General features: G+C 31.6%; 1 protein-coding gene across 1 annotated transcript in view; it reads right to left on the bottom strand.

Moving 5' to 3' along the window:
• Sema2a (Semaphorin 2a) overlaps nucleotides 1–19,865 on the bottom strand; it is a 303,390-nt gene that overhangs the window by 160,400 nt on the left and 123,125 nt on the right. Inside the window, exon 3 of the mRNA XM_013317426.1 lies at nucleotides 6,109–6,136. The gene's annotated coding sequence lies outside the window, so the exon portion shown is untranslated. The remainder of the gene's footprint in view (nucleotides 1–6,108; nucleotides 6,137–19,865) is intronic.

The raw sequence follows: 19,865 nt of genomic DNA, 5'->3' as shown, positions 1-19,865 counted from the left end.
CATTATTAGCTGAGAGTTAGTACAGGAAACTAAAGCAAAATATGGTTAAGGACCATTTACAATGTCAATTTGATCTTATACAAGTCAAACTTTTTTCACCATTTGACGATATTCGGTTAAATTATCTCTTCACTTTACAGAAAATAGTTCTTATAATTGCATCAAATCGAAAAATCTCAAAAAAAATTAAGAAATTTATATTTTCCTAGCAGTCACGTACATAAATGTGAAATTTCAGAAAAATAAGAAAGAAGAAACATTTTTAAATTCAGGGTACCTACTACACATATCTAATAATAGTTTAGGGCTAATTATTGTGAAACTTAATCTTTTGGAGAATTTATACTTCAATATTATGCAAAACAAAACATGCTTGTCAAATACAAAAGTTGATCAGAATTTATAGAGAGTGCGTAATAATGAAAAATTATGATATTCATAGTGTGTAGACAACATAATAGGAATAGAGTAATATTTTCATAGGAACACTCAGAGAAATAATCTTATTAGGGCGCGAATTATATTTAGGTTGAAGGCGGGCGTTGCGCGGTACGGCGCGGTGTCTCGGCGCAAACTAATTGCATTTACAGCGAGCTCTGAGACGAAGCAAGCGATGCTAATGGACGGTATTAATTAACACGGCCCTCTCATCAAATCTCAACTTAAAGTAACCATTTCTAAAGGTACTCATGAACTTGTGATATCAATTTATTTATTACGAGATAAATCATTTTTACTCGTCGTGGAATTGGAAAAAAAATTGATAAACCGATGATAAAACTTATGGATATACTAAAGTTCCAATTACTAGAATATGAGCATAGTTAATACGAATATTATTGCTGCTTATCCTTTTTAAAACTGACAACTTTCTGACAACAGGATTGATTCTTTAATGATAAATAATATAATAGGTTTTATTTTACGATAAAACATAAGAGTATGTTAAGTTACATGTAATATATAATTTTCTGATAAATTAACAGTAATTATTTTGACAATCCAAACAACAATCATTAATAACCTTTAATTAACTACTTACAATTTAAGAATACATTTATTTGACAACTATAATGACAATATTACCAACAATTATAATTAATCCGAATAAGGGCCTTCAATACGTCTAAGTAAAGTACTATAACAAATAAATTAATTGACTAATAGTAATAATTAATTGACATATCAAAATACTGAATATTTCATAGCATATTTTACTATATAATATAACTTAATACTCATGCATAATCTTACTAATATTATAAATGTAAATGTTGGGATGGATGGATGTTTGTCTGAAAGTACTCGTATCTCCAGAGCGGCTGCGTAGATCTCGCTGAAATTTAGCATAGATGTAGAACATAGTCTGGAAGAACATAAAGGCTACTAGTTTTTTTTTATTAATAATATGCACGGGCGGAGTCGCTGTGGCAGCTAGTATATTTGTATAGTATTCTTTATGACGGGTTATTTATTTGTTTTTACTTTCCATGTCTTTCAATTACATAGAAATTGTACGGAGTAGTGAATAATAACAGGATCTAAATACTGTAATTTCTCTTTACAGTCGCGTCTGTAATTATTTTAATAATCCAAATGTTGTACAACACACATGAGAATATGGAAACTCCGACTAATTTAGTAATTTAATTTGGTAACTATCGTTGTGGAAAAAGGTTTTTGTTGTTTTAAATATCTAACTTAAAATTAGTTATCTATGTTATATAGACAGATTTTTTTTATTTATTTCAACTGCATAGCATCCTTACAGTGTATAACCAATTCGACACTATACGCATTTTATATAATAGATTATACGATAACGTATTTTATAAAAACAAATAACACATGCCAATGATTGATAAGAGAGCGTCGATGACTCAGGGGTCAAGCACTTGACTTGCAATCTGCAAGTCCTGAGTTCGAATCCCGCCATGTACCAATGTATTTTTCGATTTACAATTTACATATGTACATTTATCCGACGTTCTTACGGTGAAGGAAAACATCGTGATGCAACCTGCACATATCTGAAAAGAAATTCAAAGATATGTGTGAAGTCAACCAACCCGCACTCGGCCAGCGTGGTTGACTATGGACTAATCACCCTTAACTTAGGGTAGGCTCCGAGCCCCTCGGTGAAGACTTATAGTGAGCTGATGATGAAACTTTATATCACTTTGTTTCGATTGTGCTAATTAATTGATATTTTACAATGATTACAACTTTTTGTGAAAAAAAAACGTTCCTAGAATCTCGTCATTTCTTTTTCAAGAGTTTAATACAGCTTTTTCTGGTAACAAAATATACGGAAAAGCTTTTAATATACATTTCTAGGGAATTTTAACAGCGGCCTTTTAATTTTGAGACGATAATATATATTTTTTGACTGACTTTACACATATTTATGTAAATAGATATTCTGGTTTTAAAAAAATTAAGCTCTTTAAACTAAAAATCTTGTTACAAAAATTACAAAATAATATAACAAATGGTTTTTTTTAAATTCGATAATTTTTAGTCTGCAATTAATTTATTTTTTTGGATGCAGTAATCGGTCAAGTTTTCGTGAGTGCTCTCTACTCGTTCGAGATCGTGTCGTGTGAAGAATTCTTCCAAAAATTTCCTTATAATTTCGAAGGTGCGAACCTGACGGAATATTTTACCGAACTTTGATAACTATCGAAAACATCCCGTAGTTATTGATACGATTGGATTTTGAGTATAAGTTGGCGAACTAACAGTGTCCTACGCAGACTTATTAGAGTGTATGTTGTCCTTAATCTCAATAATATAAATGCGACTGTGTTGATGGATGGATGATGACAGCATGAATCTCGCTGAAATTTGGCATACATGTAGAACATAGTCTGGGCAAACATATTTTTTTATTCATATGGATTCGCGGGTGACAGCTAGATCAGTTATAATTTTGTAAGTTGAAATAAGTAAAAAAGTGTGTCGTAGTATTTCTTGTCGTCTTGCAATAATGACTTGTCTTTATTGTTTATATGTATTTTAAGATAAGAAAATAATTAGAAAATAAAACGACGATATTTCAAAGCTAGATAATTGAGTTAAATACTGCAGACGATTCTGTAGGAAACTATATCATTTGTTCACGCTTCAATAGAGTCGCAATTCAGCAATTATCTTTTCTACAATCAACTAAATTGCTGTTCTCACTTTAATCCTCTTTCTTTTAATTGCCTTTAGAGGCTCTAAAGGCGAAACTTAAATCTGTAAAAGAACTGGTAATGGTCATAATAGCGCTCCGAGTAGAGGGAAAGTGTAAATGGCTAAATACTTCCTATTTCCTATCCTTTATTACTAAATTTGCACTTGCTTTTTATGCAAAGTTTTCAAGACTCGAAATAAGAATTATGTTATTAAAATATTTCCTTAATGCTATTCTTAAATAATTTTTAAATACATTTGCTTTTTACTTTTAATTCGATTATTTTTGGATTAAATTTTCTGTGTCAAGTGTTCGCCACTCGTGTCGTTTGTTAAAATTTGATTCAGTACACAATCATAGTTGAAACAAGTCACGCCCCAGTTTCACTTGCAAGAATTTAATATCGTTTGGAATTGGCAAAATAATAAACTTCGATGTCAGTACCAGGAAATGCAATCACGTCAGTTGGAGGGTGTAATTAAATATTAATTCAGTTGCGACGGTCTCGTTGACTTGTATTTTGTCGATTAAACCCCTGATAAATTCTGATGGGTTACTTTTTAATTTTACAAAAATATTGACTTCTTACTGACCCTTAGTATTGTATATACAATTAAAATTACCTAAACACTTGTGAGACCAGAGAGAGTCAGAGAGAGGGGTAGTTAACCTAATGTAGCCGCAGACTTGTTACATACTTTTTCTAGTACAAAGTGTAGCGACCACGAACAAAGTCTAGTAAACACTTACCTTGATAAAGAAACCTCGATGGGTCTGAAACTAGTTGGTGCTAACACACGTCGTTGGCTCAGGGGTTAAGCATTTGACTTGAAATCAAGGTCCTGGATTCGAATCCCGTGGTGTATCACTTTATTTTTTTTAATGAATAATGTACATTTATGCGACTTTCCTACAGTGAAGAAAAACATCGTGATGCATACGCCACGTACCTCGAAAGAAATTAAAAAATAATGTAATTATTGCAACACACATTATCTTTTATAAATCTGTTTCGTCCGTGAAAACATGCTCTAAGATTTATTGAATGATTTAATCCATAAACATTAATCATCATTTCAACAATCTGTTTCACTTACGTCCTCTGGCGTAAATTTATTTTAAATATATTATAAATCGAAGTCCAACGTTCGTAATTAGTGTCATTCATCAGATTTTCATTTTCGATACCGTTATTAAAATAGTTTAATTAACATTTTATCTCTTAAAATCCGAAAGCAATTTTCGATGTTAAAATATTATAATTTAAAAACAACGAAATTGGATTTTGTTTGCACATTAATTTAATTTATTAATTTATGTTTGTAAACTTAAAAAAAAACTGTCTTGGTTTCATTCACATCTTTGGTATGTTCGTTCGATTCGATATATAAAAACTATTTTTCAGTTACATTAGTATGCAGAAAAAAATACGCATAGAAAATCACACCATAGCAGGGTCGTTATAACAATTTAGTAATTTAATAACAACTCTCTATTGATAAATGCAATAGTGATATTATATAAAAACACAAATATTGACAATGTTTTGTAATAGATAACCAAATATTTGAACGCTCGATTCCAAATAACCTTATCTTGAATATTCGAAAACATTCAAGTCATGTTCGGAATGTTAAACAAAATGAAACATTCCTTCAAAGCCAATAACAATATAGATTTAACAAAGTGCAATATGAGGGTAGTTTAAAATCGATAAAGCCTTTTCCACGCCATTGATTCGCACGTAGTCTCGAGCGAAGGTCTGCGCTTTCCTTTGAACCTTAATAACTGAGACGATCACAAAGGCTTTCGAGAACAAGTGATAGAAAGTTAGTATTAGTACGTTATAATATTCTCTTTAATTAAAGGGAATTTTGAATGTCGTTCAAAGATCTTAGCGTACATATGTTGAAAACTTGATGTGATAATTTGACGTTATATACAGTCCTTCTTTGGTTTTATGTAAACATATTTCTGAACACAATATTACCTTATTAAGAATAAGATCGAATAAGGCTATACTAACTTTTAAAAATAAAAGATACAACGATTTTCCAACGGAATTAAATAATAAATGATAAATTAAGAGTGATTTTGTTAATAAATAAATTCGAAATAACTGCGAACGTGTAAAGGAGATTTAAATAAATCACACTTAACAGCGCGATAAACCATAAATTCTGTTACATTTTAAAATAAAACATTCTCCACCATTAAAATTGAACGTAACACTGTTTATTTGTGGCCATGAATGTGCCCTAAGGCAGTAAACGTCTAACGAAGAATTTTTAAAAGAAAAGAAGAAACATGGAATCGAAATATGAAACTTTGGACGTCGCAGCGATCGAAAGAGGAAAGTGGTAGCCTCAAGGGACTAAGTCTAGCCAATCAGGAAAATACCTTTATCCACTCGACAACTTACGAAAGATCTCATATGTGATAATCTTAAATACACGATTCATGAAAGTATTTTTCAAAGGGAAACGCTCTACACGAAAAAAATGAGTATAACAAACGCACTTTAAGGCCTTTGGTGGTCAACTAAGGAAGACTTTAGAGTTGCTTTACTATATCTCTGAATCTGAACTAAGGGACAGTTTAAGTAATTATTGAGACCCCGATTGTTGCAGTTAGTAAGTATTTTTTCTATAATTACAGTATGTGTTTTCTTGTATAAATGAAAAACAAATCTATTATTTAATTTAATGACTTACAATTATCGCAACCCTTTAGCATTCATGTCCAGGATTGAACAAAAATAACTACATCTATATTCTGTCGGTGTGTCATTACTGTCTGCCTGCTAGGTGCAGAAACACCGGCTCGCTGAATTAATAATGCTAAACGCTTATAGCGTAATTATAAGGCAGCGACGTATTGTGTTGGACCATCCTGATAATACCACTTATTAGAACTCACGCTGTACCTACCTTGAGCCTTTGACTTTCCTCTTGACATCTGAAACAAAAATTGAACACATTTAGAAACTATTTTTGTATTTTTTTGAATATTTACATAACATGGGTCGTTTTTGGGGATGTGTTTGTTTAAAGTAAACAAAGGTTAAAAATAACAACTTTAAGTAGTGAATTCGTTTACAATCCGCTTCAAAACTAATACATTTAGAATCTTTTAAAGTTATATTTTCACATCATCCTGTATCTATAGTTTTATTCAAACAAATATCAAATTGATCCAACAAACAAAAGGTAATCAAATAAAATGTTTAATCTATGAACTTTCATGAATATGGCCAGCAAAATAAAGCTTGACAAATGGAAATATAAATGGTATATCATACGTAATCATTTCGTGTCAGATTGATATCAGAAAATTGTTCAGTTTTGTGGCGTCGAGCCGTCGCAGTGACGCCCAATGCCGTGCGCTGCGCTGTAATAGAACCGCACCGGAATACGAGCGAAGTAGCCTCGCGTAGCATGTACTACGGATAATGGAAATAAAATCTGATACCGCATAATTGTACTTACACTACGATCAACAAATATACGATAAGACTGATCGTTTTTCTTTAATATAATAAGAAATCTTACTAATATTAAAAATAAATTAGACATTATTAGGTAGAAAACTTTGGCGCAAATGGCTCGCTTTCGTTACCATGTCAAGTGTCAGATTGATTAGTAAGGGGAACATAAAGGTTGACATTTTAATAAGGCTAGTGTTGCGGCGATACATCGGCATAGTATCGAATTTTCTTCCTAACAAGAAGCGAATGTTTGGTTGGATGTTTGTTAGAAGGTATCTCCTAAACGGCTGCATAGATCTTTCTGAAATTGGAACGTAGCCTGCAAGGACACATAGGCTACTTATTAAGTTTTTTGTCCACGCGGACAGAGTCGCGGGCAACAGGTAGTACAACATTTATCATAATCGTCGTGGTAAATGTTATGAATACGAATTGCTAAGTTTCTCTTCTATAAAATGCAAAATTTTTCAAAGAAAAATAACAGATATCTTAAGTTACACGTGTGCTATAAAAATAACGTTTACCCTTGTCAGAGTATTTGTAAACAGAAAATATCGATTCACCTAAAGCTCCCCTTGCCGTTTACTACATGACCCAGTCACGTACTGGTCTTTGAGTTGCCGATTATTTGCGATAACCTGTGATTACAATCCCCTGATGTATAAGAAATAATTTTTAACTCAGAATTTGTTGCTGAATTTAATACATATAGAACGTGTATATATATATATATATATATATATATATATATATATTTATAACTCAAAAACAGCTTTACCGATATGGCTAAAAATTGGTGAGGAGGTAGCGTACCGCCAGGAACGGCCATAGGATACTATTTTTTTTTTTTCGAATTTTTGCCTTGAAGAGCTGTTTTTTATTTAACTTACTAATATTATAAATGCGAATGTTTAGATGGATGTGATGTGGATGGGTGGGCTACACTGATTAAGTTTGTTTATATATCCACGCGGACGGAGTCGCGAGCGACAGCTAGTATTGAATGAAAACGGTCAAATGTATCATGTTATTAAAAGTAAAAATAGCTGAATGCGACATAATGCCGTTACGCATAAAGGGTTTATGGCTATTTGCATTAAACAAACACAAAATAACCGTTAAACAAAAACACTTCAGTGGAATTAATTCAGCTTTAAATCATAACGGCAGTGAGTTCTGCAATTAATTGCGTGAAATAACGTTATCAGTGATGCGGCACATTATAGCGCGGAGTGTTTGTTAGCATGTACCATAATAAATAACGGACACTAAGCTGATTAGCATAAAATCGCCACGAAATTCTCCGCATTACCCAAAATCTGCTAACGAATGGTGGCTTTGCATAATTGAACGATTCTAAAGTAAACTTGGGGCATATGGTATACGATTCTAAAATGATTCGCACTTTTTAGCAATTCTAATTGTAACGTATCACGTGATCGTACATAAAGCTTTTAAAATATTTTTTTTTCTAGTTTATCGTTTGCTAACATAGACAAATCTAAATTTTTGCATTCGTTTTCTGTCCTAACAAATTGTTTGTTTTGCGCTCTGATTCATTTATCTATTTTTCATTGTTGCAAAAATAGTCGAGTTAAAAATTATTCGAGTGCTTTTGTCTGTAACATCGCTAAAACAACAAGAATCTATTATTTCATTTTGAATCAATGAAAGTAATAAGTGCCCAATTATTTGCAATATCAATTAATCTACTCGCATGTGCATAAAATTGTTTTACTTAAAAAATGTGCATATGAATGCTTCGGAACTCCAACTATTGAAGCGAGTTTTATTTTTTCATCTTTCATTGTTACTAAAGTTGATGGGGTATAAATTGCCAGATACAATAATCGACGAACGTCTGTCGCCTTTCATTTATATAATTTGAATTGAATTTTTAAATATTTTGATAATTGAATAGTCGAGATTCAACCTTAAAGTTATTTATCTCTAAGATTTTGAATTCATAAATACAAAATATTCAGACATTGTTATATAACCGTAGTGATTTGATTAAAATAGTAAGCAAAAGCAAAGAGAGATATCGTTAGTAGTAACACAAAGATTTGTTCTCTGTTCGTCGCCGACCTCGTGAATTGCTTCTAGTTTGATTCCGTTTGCGTTGCCGGCTAACTGAGATGCAGCAATTAGACCTCTGCCGATGTTTCCCAAAGGACTTTATGCTTTCTAAATATTTCAGTTTGAATCCATAAAACAATGCTCTGTGATATAAATACTTATTTTCTATTTAATTCCTATTTCATTGAATTAACATACTCCAATAAATGTTAACGTTCGTAGTAAGCGATTGCAAATAGTAAAAGTTTTATTCTCACGATATTCAAACATTGAAAGTTTATATAAAAATTATTGAAATTTATAGGCATCAGAAATGATAATGTCGCCAAGTAATTTCAAACTCGTTGAATTGCAAATACGAGGAGGTAAAACATTGTTTGGCGTTTTCTGTTTTCCTTTAAAGTTTTCGCAAGTTTGCATGTAATTGCTTAATACCAGTGCGGCTATGTTAAACTTGTTCCGTGGTCTAAACTGTATTTATATTTAGTAGAAGAGCTTTGATACTTTATTGCTTTAAGATAAGCGCCATCTCTTAATTAATGGTGATGTTATTATAGGCAATGTTCAAGGTATAAATATGGGTCTAATATTTCACAAACAATATGATGTAGTGCTGATAAATAGTTTGTATTATAAATTGTAAGTGCAAAATTTAGAAATTTAAATTAATATTGATGCTCAAAAATGTCTATTTACGCAGATGCGTTGCAGGCCTACCTAGAGGTAATCTCGCTTCGTGTAGGACGGTTTTGGAAATTGTAGCGGTTGGGAAATACTGCCGAGGACAGACCATTCCACAACGTGGAAGTGCGCGACAGGAAGTTGCATTAAAATACATGGTTGAGGATTGCCAGCCATCAAGATTGTGTGAATGGTAATTGGTCTGTTGCATCGCCCGATGATGGAACTCAGCGAAACTTTTTCACTGTGAATAAAATTCATTGAAAGCTTTAAATTAAAACTGCGATGACATAAAACTCAAACGGCGTTATTTCGCCGTCATGATCCTAGTCTACAAATTGCATGCAAAATGTTTAGCGAATAGTTCATAGAATAACCGGCGCGGCGGCGTACACGGAGCTTAGCGAACTCAAATTGTCTTCGTAATTACTCTTTGTTTGAAAATAAGCAATGTTTGTTATTTTTACTCGTGTCTCTTGTCTATTTATAAATAATTTAAAGTATCAGAAGTGTACCTATCAAAAATCACAAAAAGAAAAGTTACTCACTACAATAAACAGAATGCTAAGGGAAATACCATTTGAAAAATTAACATGAACTGCTGAAAACTAAATCTCTGCCAACGATTAAATAATTTATTCATTTGATGTAGTTACTAGTGGAGTAATAACTATTTAAAAGCTAAGATATGATTTGGCAATTTATACAGCTAATTCTAATTCCAATTGTAAGGCTTTGAATCTAAGGTGTATTGGGAAAAGACAGCACAGAACGAGTCGCAAAATGAAATTATTTCAGAAAAACGCCATCTATTGACGCATTTTGGAACTATACGAAGCCACAAAACAACTTGGTTTTGAGCGACATCTTTCGATGAAACCTGTAACTACTACCAAACTCAGAATACAAGCTAAGAGATGGCGCTTATTTTTAATTATTTAGGTAAAACTTTCAGCATGCTTACAATATTGATTATTTTTAGAATTGTTAACAATACGATAAGCTTTTCATGAGATAACAATATAATAGGATAATTATGAGTTGTAGCAATGAAATTGTCTATTAGTAAGTTAATCGCGAATGAAATTGTTAAAACACTCAGTTTTAAATAATTTTATTACAATGAAGTTTACATTACGTATAACATAATATTAGTACATAATTTGTGTTAGTTATAGAAATCATAAAGTCAGTATTTTTTTATAGAACTATTTGTTTATAAGTATAGCTTTGAACTATGCTGAAAAATTATGAATAATCTACCATTAAAGGTAAAATAGTGTTACTCAATCTTACTGACCTGGGTAAGTAACTTCAATTTGTCTTCATTACGTGTGATAGAGTCGAAGTAATAATCACACTTTGAAATATTATGTTCATCACGCCCTTTCTTTTTCAGTACGAGCTTTTTCTACATTGTATTACTATGATTACTATTAATTAACTTATTTATTACTTAGCTTAATGACATCGGTTAAATCACACATCGGTTAGCGACTAAAACTGTACATCTCAGTGTAACATCACATAATTGTAACATAATTATAATATCAAAAATATAGCAGGACGATCTAACAGGAGGCAAAAAAATAATAAATAATATTTTACATAAAAAGCTTCAGTGGATATTTTTTCATGAAAATATTATGGCGTTTTTGTCGTTTATAAAGTAATATAAAAGTTTGTTAATTAGCTGGATTCAAGTTTGTTTATAATACGAAATTAAGCAATTTAAAGAGACACGAAGTAATAAAAGGCTTTGAGCAAATTAAGTTATACAGAGATCCAGTCATCTAAGCGACAAAGTAATTTGTAAAATATTTTATATAAATGAAACTTATCTAATTTTAATATCAAAAATATATTTGTAACACATGAAAACAAAATATGTAAATAATATATTTCTTAATTATTTGTTGAGCAATTCCTTAGAACAAACTGTTACACCGTTTTATCAACGCATAGGCCAAAGTAATCGGACTAAGACTTAAAAATTCTGACAGAGATATTTACTACTACCATGTAGAGTATGCTAAGACACAATTTTAAGCAATAATCGTAAATAAATTTGTGTAAATTGTAAAACTTATATTTTGTTAAGTAGTAATACACAAAATGTAATTATGCCTTTGCTTTTTTTACTAATTGCAATCACGTTGTATAGTAGAGCACTTATTATTTTGGCAGCGCTACAAATCATTAAGCATCTGCACTGAAGTTCGTCCGTCCGAAAGCGCTTGATTGATACATGAACGAGATTAAGTGGGACACATTCAAAAATGTACATGTTCATAAGATTTGGATGTATTTCGTACTTGTTTTTTTTTTCTATGTACTTTTGTAATGTACAAACGGGAAATGAATAATTGTAAAGTTCAACTAAGATAATATTGATGTTTCAGGTAATTTTAAGAGGCGATATAAACGATTTAATTTCTTTGATTTCGCTAAAAAGTAATGAAAAATTATTACGTAAAGGAGGATTTATTTCGAAGCGCATGTGGTTAAAATTATACGCTACTTCAAATTAATATAGAGTCGTGATGCATTCCCACTACAAAGCGTCTGTCACGCTCTGGAGAACTTAATAAAATATACCAAATAAGAGTACACCGCTTCAACCACAAGGATCTATGCAGTCAAACCTTAATATACTCGACGTCAAAAATAAGTAGTACAATTTTTAAATTGCAATATCTTCTAAACTACAACACTTATTGTTTCGACATAAGTAAAAACAAGTATACAACTAATTTCGTTAGATTTGGTTTATTAAAATCATCACAAAAAAAATGCTTTATTTTAAATATATTAAGTTACTGTCAAATATTTGTACACGATTATTTTACTGCTTTTTAATTTTGTACATAACATTATCTCCTTAAACTCTGATTTCAGCTTCAAGTTGCTTCGGCATACTTGGTGTAAGCAATTTGTTCGAAATAAGGGAATAATCTCCCTTTCTTTTTTCTTAACCTTTTTAATATTATTCTACATTGCTAAACATTTCATACGATCCCTTTTACGTGTTTCTTTTAAATACGACTAATTTACATAGAGATTTAAGATCGTAATGACATTTTTATGTATTTCGGCGCACGAAGGTGTTATTCTGAGTAGAGTTTATGAAGAATAATTCTAAAAAAGATATGCTTAGAATAACTAACATATTTCATAGAGATTAGTTTGCGAGATTTTGACATGACTTAATATTAATCTAGCAACGAAACGGTATCGACTCGAATTCGTACAAAACGACTTTGTATCGGAAAATTTAATAAAGAGCTTCCATGTAAGCGTTTTGTTCGTGCCGTTAAGATTGATGCGAACACTCGCCTCCGGAGAGTCAATCAGCACGATGAATTGAGAAACGAAATATAAGAGATAACATCTTACTTACATTATTATATAAAAGATTTCGTCCGAGCGGAATAAAAAAAAACTTTTGAAGAAAACACAGGCTACTAATATTATGTTCTACATTGTGCATCACGGAGATTTGTTGAGTCGTTTTAGAGAAACCTTCTAACAAAAATTTTCATTTATAATATTTACTTAATAATCACCATCATCAGCTCACTATACATCCACACCGACGGGCTCGGAGCCTACCCTAAGTTACGGGTGACTAGGCCATAGTCAACCACGCTGGTCAAGTGCGGCTTGGTTGACTTCACACATATCTTTGAATTTCTTCTCAGATATGTGCAGGTTGCATCACGATGTTTTTCTTCACCGTAAGAACATTTAGTTAATATTAGTAAGATATTTATTGAGTTTGTGACTGAAATATATCTTTCAATTTTTAGTACAATGAGCTTACGATTTGTTAATATTGTCGAAACGCGCAAATTTTCTTGAAGTGAACTAGTTATAAGTTTAAAGATTTGTGTCCCACTTTTAAGACTTACTTAACGTGGGTTTCCGAGACCAAAACCTTCGTTTAAAATATTTTTTTCTTTGTTTTATCGACGATAATGTCAGGTATACGATAGGTGTTTGTGCAGATATTTTTGTATTATACTCCAACGGTTAGTAAAGTTAGTATTGTACTTACTTAACAAACTAATATGTTATTATAATATCACCTGTACCATTCAATCGCAAAAATAAAGTAAGAACAAAGTGTGTTATGTTCACAGTACCTAAGCAGAGCGAAACTGTAGTCATTGCACGCAATAGAATCTATCCTTAAGACTAGGTCTATATAGTACTCTGTTTGTTCTAATTATTCGTATGCATATAGTATCAATTAGATATGTAAATTTGTGCATCCGACTGTAACACAGTCAAACGTGAGGACTGCAAACGTAAACTATAAGCTATCAATTACTCTGTAAGTGAACAATAATAAATTGCGTTTGGTTGAGCAACTCACATAGTATGTAAGTGCCTATATGTTTTTAAATAGATAAGTTTGAATTAAGTGTTTGTTTCTGTTCCTCTTTTTATATAGATTTTAATCGTCTTTTCTTCTTTCGATTTGTTAATTCAACATTTCTTAATTAAAGATGATACTTATGCAACTTTTAATATGCCAGAAAGTCAAATTTATAAAATACTAGCCGGCAACTCTGTCGCGCTGAATTAAGAAAAAAAAAAATAAAAGTAGCCTATATGTTCTTCCAGACTATATTATACATCTATGCAAATTTTTAGCAAGATCCATTGAGCCGTTCCAGAGTTACCTTCAAATAAACATCCATCCATCTAAACTTCGCATTTATAATATTAGTAATTAAGTATTGCTATCTATTATATGATTTCTGAATTTTGAAAAAACGCGACAGAACTATACTAGTTTCCCGCCAGTTACTAGTACTATAGTAGATTTTACCTTATCCTGTAAGTTATAAAAAGAAGACAAATTTGATTATCTTTTAAGGAAATGATTGCTTTAATAGATCTAGAGTAAAATGGATTACATAAAAACACCCTTCAGCAAGAGTCGTGTAAACATAATAATCCAGTTGTAAAATACAAACAGTGAGATTTATGTTTCATGTAACTTGACCTATTTGAGCAAACTGCACGTTAGGAATCGCAAACATGGAAGTGCGGTTAAGACGAATTCGTCAGCGGATAGCTTGCAATTGTAAGAAGTAATTTCGAGAATTATACCTTTCTCAATTTAACACTCAAAATGATATCATACTATTGTAATAATTATAAATGCGAATGTTTGCATGGATGGATGGATGTTTTTTTGAAGATATCTCCAGGACGGCCGAACGGATTTCGATGTAATTAGGCATACATATAGAACATAGTCTGGAATAACACATAGGCTAATTATTAAGTTGTTATTTTAATTCTAAGCGGACGGAGTCGCGGGCGTCAGCTTGTTTTTAAATGTAAATTGTGTTAACAGCATCGCTTGAAAGTCTTAAGCCACGTCCTAAAAGCTGTTAATTTTAATATATGTAGCTTTCAGGATAGTTTTTTAATATTAAACCTACACTAAAGAACAAGTAAGAGTACGATATTAAACCCAAATCAAATATAAAAAACAATTATTTAAATTCCATCATTAATAACAGTGATATGGATGTTCGAACATACAGAATTTTATAAACTAACCAGCTGTCGCCCGCGAATCCGTCTGCGCGGAATTAAAAACAAACACAATTAGTAGCCTATGTGTTATATGTATCAAGATCCGTTCCGCAGATACCTTCAAACAAACATCCATCCATCTAAACATTCGGATTCATAATATTAGTAAGATATAGAGGTATACACTTAGTTCGTGTTGCAAAATGCATCCTATAGGTATAAATTAGCAGCTATTGATGGCTGCGACCGCTGACGTTCAGTATGACGCAATAAATCAGTCTGCATTTGACTACGCGTGGCGTTTCATACCTAACAAATAGTAACAAACAAATTTATATGTTGGTTTGTATGCGTTAAACTCACCATATTTTTTGATATTAATCCTGATTAACTTATATAATATTAGTAGTCTAAGCTAGCACCCGCGACTTCGTTCGTTCGGAATTTTAAAAAAAAACTTTATAAGTAAATTATGTGTTCTTCTAGATTATGTTATGTTCTACATCTGTACCAAATTTCATCATGATCCGTTGAGGCGTTCTGGTATATCTTCTAACTTTCATCCATTCGTCCATCTAAACATTTGCATTTAATAAATTGATCACAATAAAAGGTCAATCAAAATTATAAAGAACGATAAAATATCATTACGTAACTATTATTTTTATTCTCAAAAATAGATGTTTAAACTAATAATGCCATATTACTTTTACTAACACTTCCATTGGGTTAAGGACTTCTGTAAATGTACTACGTTATCTGAGACGAGTACAGACCATTTTACCTCCATTAGGAGTAATGAAAAAAAAAAAGAAAAATAGCCGACCGAAAGTTCTACGAAACAGAAGCCCCCGAGCGAAGGATAAGAATAGATTAGTATAATGTTTAGCGAGTCGAACTTCGGGATAAATAAATAGAAATTAATATTACAAATAAATTGTGAACATTATTAGATTATTGGATTAATTATGAACTAATTTAATGCTCAAACAAATCAGTAATTGTTTATAAAGAACAAAACATATACCTAAAATAAAATCCCTAAGCAACCTTTTTGCTCGCAGACGAAGTTGCAGGTGATAGCTTGTTTTTATAGTATAAATAAATCGGTTGCTATGCAACCTACACTCCATAAACAAGTATAAGAAAGTTTCTAGTCTAGCAGCTACGCGCAACCCACTAATCGGCTTGTCAACCGCAGGTTGCGGACATTGACTTTCAGATCACGTCGCTATTTACATACTATAGAATATTTTTAGCGGTAAAACCAAGGTATTCTTGTTTTGTTTATAAGATTTTTATCAATTTTATATTTAAAATTGAACTTATCGTTTCGCAAAGAGTTTAATCTTCATTTGTTTGTATCTAGTAAGATACCGTATGCTGTACTGTGATTATTCAATATTTTTTATTGAAATAGAAAAAAAAACGAAATTTTATCAACAACATAGAAAAAAATATGAAGGTCACTAAATTATCAAAGAGAACTAAGATAAGGTCCAGTATTTCAGTGTGATTTATTTGTTGAAAATTCCCCTCATTGGATTTTGCTGCTTTCATAAACATTTCAACATATTTGACTAAAGCTGTATTCGCTGTTTACATTAAAACAAGGGGAAGTGTCAAAGGATTATATTTAATTCAAAGATCTAAATTTCTAGTCCAGACATCTTACAATTCTATGATATTAAATAATATTTTACTACAAATTACATATACAATCAAACAGTGCCTTCTAAAAAGTTTTGAAAGTCCATTAAGAAGTAATAATATCAAATAAAAAGAGACCATCAATTTCCTTATTTAGTCCATAGAAACACGCCGTTTCTATACTGGAAAGGTATTCAACAAAATTAAACTAAAAAACATTTTGCATGCTATACGCTAATAGTAAATAGGTTAAGTTGCTTGTGAAATAGGTTTTAAATGCAATTTTAAAATATTAAGTTACAAAGTGCATTTTTTAATATGAAACTTATAATATATGAAAAACAGTTATAATCGTATATAGCATATAAGTACATTTCTGAAGAATGTACTACTTTTTCTTAGTCGAAAATTTTCTTTAAAAGCTTAATTATCTTATTCAGTAGCTATAAAAATTGTATTTTAAAGAACATAAGTGAACCAGAACTACTTGAAGACTACTTCAAATTACTTCGTAGAAGTTAATTAATCATTTAGTATAAGAGTAACTTAACAACAACTTAAAATATCGCCTAGTTAGACTTTTTTACATTTTATAAGGTGGCAAGCCAGTCCACCCGAACTCGCCGAAATAGCGAAGCTAACGCTGTCCCGAGACATCGATAAGTGCATTTGCGTGGAGCTACTTTTAATTGATGAAGGAGACGCACAGCAAAAGAATATTTTTCGTTCCTATGTGTTTCTTATAAGAATAGAGTGGGAAGGGAGAGGACTAAAATTACGTAAACATTATACCTTGGACTTTGATTCATCCGATATACTAAGGCCCTTCTGGGCCCATAGTTTAAACTGTTTCAAAGAAAAATTCCTCTCACATAAAGTAAAATGCTATAAAATAAATTGCTTTTATTACAGTCGCTTAAAGCCATGGAAGCGAACGTGAATCTCTTTTTGTTATAACGATAATAATTCAACTTGAATTACCACAGTTGTGTTAGTTATGGCACAAGTTTATATCTTTCTTTGATTCGCGAAGTAACAAGCTATGAGTTTCTAACTAAAATCAAGAAAGGTAATTTTCTTGATTTTAGTTAAAAAATTAAATTTTATTCTATTTTAAATCCCTAATCAAAAAATCTCTTTCCTTAAAAAAATTGCCGATATATAATGCAAATTTTACTAATATTATAAATGTGAAAGTTTGGATGGATGTTTGTTTGAAGGTATCTCCGGAACGGCTAACGGGATCTTAATGAAATTTGGCACACATGTAGAACATAGACTGGAAGAACATATAGACTACTAATTAAGTTTTAATAATTCCACAGCTAGTAATAATATCATTAAATGCATAAGTGTTAAACTCGATATTATTTTTCAAAAAAATCATAGCGTATTATTAATCCAGTAATGTAGTGCTGCAATTACTATTTCGACATCTAAAAATATCATATGATAATCGGAATTATACACAAATTTATTAATAATAATAATTTGTCTAGGAAAAATGGTTGTGAATTTAATTTTCATAGAAATAATCTGAAATTCCCGCGTAAAAAAAATGTCATAGCTTGCGGAATGACAGCGGGGGGACTGCGGTTTTATAAGCTACTAATTGCCTTGTCAAATGCAGGGCGAGAGGCAATGACTTTTGGATAATGTATGTTATTGAATTTAATAGCAAAGCAACAATAGGGGAGACAAAGAAGCGATTTAAACGGTACGCTGCACTGAAAATATGCATAATATAATAACCATTCATATTACAGCATGGAATCGAATCGTAATCAGAATTCAATCTCTTGTAATAAATCTACACTAAAGGTCCACATTACTCTGAATGCAGCAGTGATTCTAGCTTGTACGCATATAAGAATCCCTTTCCCTTCATCAACTTTCCTAGAAATGTTTTAAAAGTTTAAAAAGTAAATCGGTATTAATATTACAACTCAAATCTCAAGTCTTCAGCAAAAGTGTATTAAGTCGTTGACTATATGGCTTAAGTTATTTCCGCAGTACATCTCCGCAGGGCAGTAATCTCGACCGCCCGCTGCCCGGGTGAGGTGAGCTAAAAATTTGTCTTCGTTATGCTTGATGGAGGCAAAATGTCTCGCAGTCCCTTTGGATTAAACGAGTGTAGTTCATCAGAGCAGTCTTTAGACAGAGTACATTTTTACGATGGGATATTTTCAGTTAGTAAATGAATTCTTTCAATTATTTACTTGCATTTTGATGTAATTGATGTTAATTAGAGTTGAATGCATTTACCATTTTGTTTTGTGTAGTTATCGGAGATCATGTGCCAATTTTTTAAATACTTGAACCCTTAAATGTCGGTTAAAACGTACCAGTACGTTCTAACAGATAACCAAAGTTCATTGTTTTTTTCTAGAACAGCGTTGCAGCTGAAATCCTGAAACCTATATTCAGTTTTAAATTTTGAGTACGAAATTCGTATCGAAACTTAAATTACTACGTCACGGAGGCGAGGCTCTCTCGAACATAGTTCATGGTTATGTCCGGATTGTGCGGCGAGTTTGACATGAGTTATGACGTCACACATCGACCGCACAGGATGCGACTTTCCTCTCTTCACTGCTCACGGATATTGAGATCGCTAAGGTTTCCGATAGATAAATGATTTCGAATGGTGAACCGTCTACAGAAGCGGGCAATGTTTTGCGAAATTGCCTGTCACCGTTGGAAGCATGCGGCGGCTTTTCCAAAGAGTTTTTCTTATTCCTACAAATGAATTCTTATATCCTGTGTACGATGTTTTGTCATTTTTAAATTGTCGTTTTATCTGTTCCTTATATTGAAATCAAGATTTATTTCCGATACAGCAAATACTGGTTACAAATTTTTATAAACGCTATACTATATAAATTGAGACATAATCTCAATGATGTACGTACAAGTTAAAGATAAAATAGACGAAATAATATTCTTGTAACATTTACATTACACAACTTATAATATTATTTTGTATGTTTATTTCAATTTAAGTATTGTTTTTTGCCTTTACCGGACTTTTCTTGGACAGATAAATATAATTAGACCAGCACTGTATCATTGTTAAAGCTAATCAATTAATCCATCGGGAAAAAAATAAATATTTTTGTTTTGAATGCGGTGTTCCAATGGTTGAGCAAAGGTGGAGTTCGCGTCTCATCAATCACACCGTTCATTCGCGCGCCGCAACGGCAGTACATTTAGCTCCTTAATTAAAGCTTTGAA

The sequence above is a fragment of the Papilio xuthus genome, unplaced genomic scaffold, assembly GCF_000836235.2.
Source record: "Papilio xuthus unplaced genomic scaffold, Pxut_1.1 DF826938.1, whole genome shotgun sequence".
NCBI classification, from domain to species: Eukaryota; Metazoa; Arthropoda; class Insecta; order Lepidoptera; family Papilionidae; genus Papilio; species Papilio xuthus.
The sequence above is the reverse complement of the archived record's forward strand: the minus strand, read 5'-3'. Positions and strand labels throughout refer to the sequence as shown.